The following is an 8,535-nucleotide window of genomic DNA, read 5'->3' as shown; positions in this document are numbered from 1 at the left end:
CAAGTGTATGTCCTTCCATGAAGAGGCAGATCATTAAGCTCACATTTTTCAATAAATTCATTAAGATGTTTCATCCCCCTATCCCTCCTAGAGCAGCCCATCCTTTCACCTATATGTTTGATTTCATTGAAGTCCCCACCCATGCACCAAGGAGCAGGGAAATGGTCTTTGAGCTTAAGAATATCAACCCATAAAGTTGATCTAGCGCTGGTATCATTTGGTGCATATATGTTAATCAAAACACAATCAAAAGAGTTATACAGGGAGCCCGAAAGCAAGTTGTACCTTCTATTTCAACAACAGCTAGAGAGTTGGAAGACAGCAGGGTCCCAAATGCATAAAAGCCCACCAGCAGAGCCTTCAGGATCCACAGACATGTAATCCATATTTTTGCACCCCTAAAGCCTTCGAACAGCGTTATCCGAATCCTCTGCTTTCTTGATCTCTTGAAGGAAAACAATGTCTATATTCCTGTCCTTAATAAGACTTTTGACTCTGCCTATCGTCTCTGGTTTACCCAAACCCCTAATATTCCAAGATAGTAGCTTCATAAGTAAACAAAGCGATACACTTGATTCACCCATCTACAGAATTTTATTATTGAGCCTTCCCCTCTTTGTGGTGTGTTTGGTTGGGGGATTTGGGGAGGGATTTGGAAAGAGAAATGGAAAAGGTGTGTGAAACTATGTGAAATATATACATATTTTATTCACATTTCACCTACCTTTTCCATTTCTCTTTCCACATTCCTCCCCAAATCCCCAACCAAACACAGCATTAGTGATTCTCACTTTATCCTTGAGCTTTAGATCAATTATCTTGCTCAATACAACATCCTCATCCCCATTGTAGTTGACACCCAATGATTTCCCCAAATGTATAGTAGCTTTGGCTTCTTCAAAAAGATAATTGTTCGAAGATGAGCCACTTTCAGATAGATCAGACTTGGCTAAAGTAGATGCTGCTGGTCTGAAAATGATAGACTTAGAGGAGTGCTTATGAGCTACTGTAGATCTAAAGCTATGAAATCTAGCTAAGCTGTTGAATCCCTCGATATGAGTCTTCTTCTTTCCTTTTTTCCTCTCTGTTTGCAGGTAATCTGGGTTAGGAACAAGAGACTTGACCTGGGCTAGGGGGTTGAGATTTAGTAAACTAATTTCATTTGCTCTTGACTTGTCTGAAGGCCCAACAGATTGGAAGTGGGTCAAATGGCCAGATTCAATGGGCCTATTAGAAGAGCTACTGGCTAAGAACCTCTTTGCTGAATGAGCCAAGTTAACCTCGAAATTGATAGTAGGCCCAATGCCAGTCCCAAGAACTTCAGTAGGTTCGTTAGCTAAAAAGACTTCCAAATTTATACCAGGTCCAAATCCATCTCCATACGCACCAGGTGAAGTAGCTTGTTGAACACACCTTAACTTGCCATCATTATTTTTTGAATTTTGCTCTGACCCTTCCATCAAAGTCCCCTCAACGCATGCTCCCTTTGTTCTGTTTGAGCCTCCAACATAGCAGGTCTCTTCAACAACAGTACCTATTTCCTCGCCTATGTGACTGCCAATAGGCTCTTCCCGTTGCTCAAACTCGGTTGTGCAAGCCAGGTCAGCACCTAATATGGCTCTCATTTCTGCCACCTCATCACCATCTAGTTTGCTCTTGACAGCTGCCGCTGGGGTGTTTCTTACCGCCTCACTGTAGCTGGTTCCAGTGAAACTGGATTCATCCATTCCTGATAGTTTCAATCCACCAGAATCTGCTAAGTGTTCTTCGCATACAAGGATGGAATAAAAATTGCCCTTACACTCCAGAAGTATGGTTTTGTTGATGAGTTCCATACACGCAGTGGCCACTCTGATTCTAATGTGGGAGAAGGATTTAGGATGCCAAATACCACTATCTAGGCTTAGAATGGTACCCCATAAACTCCCAATGCTGTTTAGTGTATTCCTATTCTACAGATGCAGAGGTATACCATGACACCTCAACCAAACGCACCTCTCCTACTGCAGATGAAGATTTGGCTTTCAAACCATCACAGATTGGCTCCAGCCCTTAAACAACTCTTTAATCTTATCAATGTTTGAATGTAGCTCATTGGTGGAATTAAAGGATATTATTATGTCTCAACCTCCCCATTTCCTGACTTCTATCTGCTCTAGCTCTTTCTCTTTCAGAGCTTTGAAAATGATGTGAGTAGTATACTCTGTGTTGAATCTCACTATTATACTGTCATAGAGCCAACCATTGCCCTCTTCATTAACTTGTATGGTTATCCGTGAGTTCCCATTCTCCACAGGGGTTTCCCTTTTAATTCTTCAGCAAAAGATCTATGGCCCACATATGCAGCATTACCTCTGATATGAGTTGCATCCAAACATCTTCTGGCGTCCTGAGACTTTCTTCTGTTATGATCAGTGCTGCTGCTCCTATCATAGGTAGCCATTTTAACCACAAGCATCATATCATCCACCAAAAAGTCGCTTTTTGGATGCCAACAGATGCTGCTATACGACAGCCATAACGCGCAAAACCAAATCTTGAATTTGTCACCTTCCTTCTTTTAAGAGGGATGAAGGCATCCTTCACGATTCTGAACTTGGTAAAAAGTTTGAACAGAGCATTGGCATCCATTGCTGATGGGATATTGTCTACAAATACAGTGAAGATGCCTTTTTTTCCTTCTTTATTCTGAGCGCCGCCACGTCTCCACTTTCTCACCACCGGGATCTAGCCACCGTTTCTGACTTGCACCATATCACCTAAGTGCTTTGTTTTGTTCACAATTATACATAAACTAGTTTTGTCATTTAATTACTTTTTTGTTTTGTTTTTTTTTTTTTTCTTTCTTTCTTTCTTTTTGATATAGTTTTGCTAAAATGTTTTATATAAAAAAAAGTTTGTTTGGCAAAAACTAATTAAATGACAAAACTAAACAAGCAAAAATGTAAAATTTGTTTACATTTTCTCAAGCAACGCACTAGCTAGTTAAAGCCAAAATATTGTTAATTCACCCTCACTTTCTTGCATTACCCAAAAAAATAATGTTATATATTCATTTTGTCCCCAAAAAGACAAAGAGTAATGTTATATATATTTTTATTCTTTACTACATTTTTTCATTCTTAGATACAAAACAATAGCATCCACGTTTATAAAGACACACTAACTTATATTTTGGAGTGAAAAAAGAAAAAGAAAAATATTATATATAACATTTTTTAAAAACAATAAAATCATAAACAAATCCCATTTACAAAATCAAATAAACTACTAAAAGATCATTCGTCAAATTTTTTATTAGAACTTAAAAAGCAAAAGGAATTATATTATACCAAAAAAAAAAAAAAAAAAACATTTGTCAAACCCAGCCCGAGTTCTCATTCTTCATCCGGGCATTCTTGAGCTATTACACAATCCAAATGGGTTCCATAATTGCATACCTTACAATAATAGATCCAACAGTTCTTGGCAACAAGACAGTGACAAACATCACAGATGAAGATCGAGTCTTGCTCGTCCCTTGGGAAAGAATAGAATAGAGTAAGCGAGTGTTCATGATCATCACAATCTTCACTCTCAGGCAATGACGCACAACCGACATGAAGATCAAAACTACATGTAGAGCAATGGTATGTAAAAGCAACACCAGATTCACCACAGGCATCACTGGTGAACTCACTGTTGGTGTATGGGGGGGATGAGAGAAGAATGAGAGGGTGTTTGGGGTGAGATCGGTGTCGAATTCGTTGTGGGAGTTCGAAACATGAGGTGTGGATGGTGAAGCTGCAATTGGACTTGGTGCAACTGTATGCTGCTGAGCCAGAAAGGTTTAGCTCACAACCAGAGCATATGATCTCATCTTCCTCCCCCACTTCTATGAAATTTAGAAGGTGGCGGTGGCTGAAGTGGCTGCATTGCTTCATCTCTCTCTCTCTCTCGCTCGCCTTCAAATCTCCATCTATCTGATATATCTATGAACATGGCAAGTGGGTCAACCGTGTTGAGGACTTCTTTTATTTATATTTTCTATGAGGTAGTTGGGAACCACTCTCTCCCTAAGAATTCTTGGCTTTGATTTATTCAAATATGTTATTATTTTTTGAAGTTCTACTATTTGTTATTGTCTTATTAGAAATTTAGATGTTAGATAATATCTCAATGGGACCACATATTTAAATGTGGTGTTATCATTTATAAGAAGCCTATAATTTAAGTGATTCAATTTAGTGAATAGGCTTAAGGGTATATATCTGTTATGGACCTAATGTGTAGATACTAGTTGTATAATTTCTATTTCTATGAGGGGCAGAAATAGAAATTAAAACATATTGGTTAAAGTTGGTTTTCATTACCTTTCAGTTTTAAAACCAATAATAATAATGGTTAATTTATTAGTTTTTATTACCTTTCAGTTATGAAACTAATAATGGTTAATTTATTGGTTTTTATTACCTTTCAGTTATGAAACCAATAATGGTTAATTTATTGGTTTTCATTACCTTTCAGTTATGAAAACCAATTACAACCTTTAAAAGGTTATGGTCCCTATTCCTTCCCAAGGTGAAAAAAACAAGAATACTGTTTTGTTTTCTAAATCCTCTCAAGGAGAAACATAAGGCACATAAGGGAAAGGATTAGAAGGCAATAACATAGTCAATATTAAGGTTTTATTGACAATCAGACGCTTCCGTTTAACTGTTCATCGATGGATTCAGGTATGTTTTTTGTCTTGATTTCTTGATAATACACATGGTAAATGATCCGAAACATGAAGTTCTGAAATTTATGTTAACAAGTGGTATCAGAGCGGTTATATCATGTGTATTGTCAGAATTGATATGCTTTATTCATTCTATTTAGTTTCCTGGAATCAGATTCTGAATTTTCTTATGGATGTAATTCTGTTTTTTCTATTTTGTTATGTGAAAATGGCAATCTGTTTTCTGGAATTGTAAAATGATTCGGTGTGCAGTTTTTTTTTTATATGTATATATATAATTGGGATTACTGCAGATTATATAACATATACGGGGTAACAAATTTATAAATCTTTAAATTTAATGTAATTTCATACAACGTCTACAGAAATTTAATTTTCTAATGTTCTAAATATAAATCAATTCAAACAAGATGTCACCAAAGTGATCTCTCTTGTCTAGATTGTTTTATATGGAATGTTTTGAAATTCATGTCTGTGTATCTCATGCGGGTATTTATCGGTCCAAAGACATGATTAAAACCTGGCAGAATTACACACACATTTTGTGGTGATAAACATGTGTGTAGACACCCCATTTTTGACCGTCCTCAAGACTTGGACGTCACCGTTTGAACACTCGGTGATTATCCATGTTTGTGTTCGTTTGGAGTTCCCGGAGGTCTCGGCTCGCGCGCCCCGCCTCAGGATCCCCGAACTCGACCGTTTAGTGTCTGGTTTTGCACCAAACACTTGCATCTTGCCTTTGAGAGGCAGGGTGGGGCTTGTAGACCATCCCCACCCATCACCGGCAGTGGCTAGATGCCACCGGCTGGTTTTTGCTGCCACCGGCAAAATAGTTTGCCGGTCGGCACTATTTGTTGCCGGTCAGCACTTTTTTGTGCCGGTCGGCACTTTGTTTGGCCAAGATGGCATTTTTTGCCGGCCGATTGCTGTTCATCTGCTTTTGCAGATATTTTTGGACAGCTGTATAACTTTTGCTCCCCTCCATACACGTGTATGGAGGGATCTCCCTCTTGCAAAGCTTGTTTGAGAAGCTTTACAAGAGGCTTATAGAGAGAGCTCTCTCTAAGGCAAAAGAGGAGGCTTTAGACATTTTTGAGAGAGGAAAATACAGAGAAGAGCTCTGGTTTTCTAGGGTTAGGGTTAGACATACACAATCTATCTCTCTTTCCCTCTCATTTTGCACACTAGGTGTTTTGTGTCTCATTATTGCACACAAACACCTAGTGTTTCACCTTCCTCTAGGAGCTGAGGTTCTAAAGAGTGTGTTTTGAAGTTTTTGTCTTGGATTCAAGCTCAAGGAGGCCATTGGAGCATCTTTGTTGAAGAAGGCATCAAGGGTGAGAAACTAGTCCTTTTTTTCCCCTTTTTTGCATTGATTTTCTACTAGTCTTAGAGCTGTTTTTGTGATTATTGTATAACATAAAAAAGTTCTATTTTTAAGCCCTCTTTATTGTTTATTAAGAGTGTTTTGTTGTTTGAGGGTTGTTGACCACCCTTAGGCCTCAAAAGGCCTCATTTTGAGCCATTTTGTGCTAGCTCCGGGATTTTGGTGTTGAGGTCTCTTCACCACTGAAATCTTGAGGGATTTCAGTGGTGAAGATGATGCTTTGAAGTCCCAAGAAGGAGAGGGCCACCCCCTCTCCTTGTTGTCCTTAAAAAGGGCATATTTTGGCCTCTTAAGGAAGCCTATGCTTGAGTGTGTGTTGAGCATGTTTGGTTTGTTTTTCATGCTTATATATCCATGATATAACATGATTTCAAGTTGGTTTTGGAACCTTATGCATGTTTAGCATAGTTGCCATGTAATGCCTTATTTGTGCCTTAACATGTTCTAGGTTGTTAGCCTTTGTTGGAGCATGTTTTAGGCTTGCATTTGTGAAGATTATGTGCTTATTTTGCCATGTTTTAGCTCTGTCCATAGTCGTTTGGGTTGATCTTTGCATGCATTATATAGCTCCTTTGTATTTGGGCTTGTTGGCCTTGAGTATGTGCATGTGTAGCATGCCATCTTTGCATTGTTTTGATGATTTGGAATCATCTTGCATGCTATTTCAGTCCCATTTCCATGCTTGTTTGATTGCCTTGCATGTCTCTTTAATGCTTTGAAAGCATGCGTTACAATACTCCATGTTTTGGCCATGGTGTATGCCTTTGTATTTGGGCCACTTAGATGCCATCTAAGGAGTCCTTTGGCCTTGTTTTAACATGCTAAAAATCTGTTTTTAGTTGTTTAATGCATGCCATGTTTGGTCATGATAAGTGTAGTTCAATGCATTATTGATTTGCCTTGAACACTTGGACTACTCTTTGCATGTTTTGGCTTGATTTATAACTTGATTTGGCATCATTTTATAACATAATTTTAGGGCTCATGTTGCATGCTAATTAGTCCATGATCCCTCCTTTCAAGTGTGCTTGAATGTTGTTTGATTCATGCTTAAGTGTTGGTCCTTATGTGCATGTGTGTGTGCATGCCATTTAGCCCTCACCTTTTAGCACAATGGCTACTGTTTTAGGCCTATTTTAGAGCTGCCTAATTCATGTATAAGTCCATCTTGCCATCCATTTGCATTGCCCTACGTATGCTTGCATGATTGCATAAGTGCATTGCCATGTCATGTTGCATTCCTAGCTTGTATGCCTAGGTTGCATTGCATTTGGCATACATGCCTTGTTCCTTGAATTGGTGATAGGAATAGGGCCTAGTTTGTTTGATTGGTTTGCATGCATTTGAAATCAAAGTTGCATACTCGGTTCTTTGGGCCATCACGCATGGAAATGCGTGATTGGTGGTCCGAGAACCGAGGCACATGTCCCTTTGAGTCATCACAATGATAAGAGACATGGTTGATGCATACATACCTTGAAATATGCTGCCATGCCTTGTTTTGCCCTTTGTTGCTGTGAGTTGCAGGTTCTGCAGGAATACTATGCCGACCGGCAGTGTAATGTGCCGACCGGCACAATTTTCTCTGCCGACAGACCCCATTTTGTGCCGATGGCCATACTACACTGCCGGTGGAAGTTTCATTCAGCCGGTGATGATCCCCTCTGTCCAAGGATGCAGTCCTGAGGCTTTGACAGCCTCCAGAGGAGGAAAGGAAGGAAAACAGAGGCAGCTTGTGCATGGTGGCGCGTTTCCCGAGACGCTTTCCTGCTTTAATTAATTTAATTTAATTTGTTAATTAAATTAGTTAATTTGTAATATTAATTAGCTTGCGTAGTTAGTTAATTTGTAATATTTATTCGGTCCCTCCGAGCGAGGGCAAATCTGTAATAAGTGTGTGTGGGTGTGTGAATGTCTTCCAATCCCCACTTCTTTCTTCCCTTTTACTTACCTGCTTTGATGGTTAGTATTAGGGCACGTCTAATTTAGCATACCTTATGCTATGCATGTGTGCATCCATGCATTTGTATTGCATGCATTAGGCTCGGTACATCACGCTAATTGCATCAATACTTCAAATTCCCAAACTGAATACGTGATAATTGTGCATTTTCACATGACATGTTTAGGATAGCCGAGCCTATTCTAGCAACATTTTGTATGCGATGCATTAGGCACTTCACATGGACTTGGATCATGCATATTTGCTAACAAGTTCTTTGTTTTGGCACGGAGTACTATGTAAGTATTTCCGCTTTAGCATATCGCATGAGTGTGAATGTTGCCATAACAGCATGCTTAACATGTGGCTAGATGCTTATGTGTTAAACTGTTTTGAATGCCTGTGGGTGAAGACCGGATTGCTTGAGTTGGAAAAACTCGTTGAAATCCGTATTTTAGCCTACTTGCGAGTAGCAAATTCCAA

General features: G+C 39.0%; 1 pseudogene; it reads right to left on the bottom strand.

Moving 5' to 3' along the window:
• Positions 1-3,368: 3,368 nt before the first annotated feature.
• LOC145819224 (protein VACUOLELESS GAMETOPHYTES pseudogene) lies at positions 3,369-3,923 on the bottom strand (annotated as a pseudogene).
• Positions 3,924-8,535: the final 4,612 nt, after the last annotated feature.

Source organism: Camellia sinensis, chromosome 2 (genome assembly GCF_055761805.1).
Source record: "Camellia sinensis isolate YWXY chromosome 2, ASM5576180v1, whole genome shotgun sequence".
NCBI lineage: Eukaryota > Viridiplantae > Streptophyta > Magnoliopsida > Ericales > Theaceae > Camellia > Camellia sinensis.
This window is presented reverse-complemented; position numbering and strand designations above follow the sequence as displayed.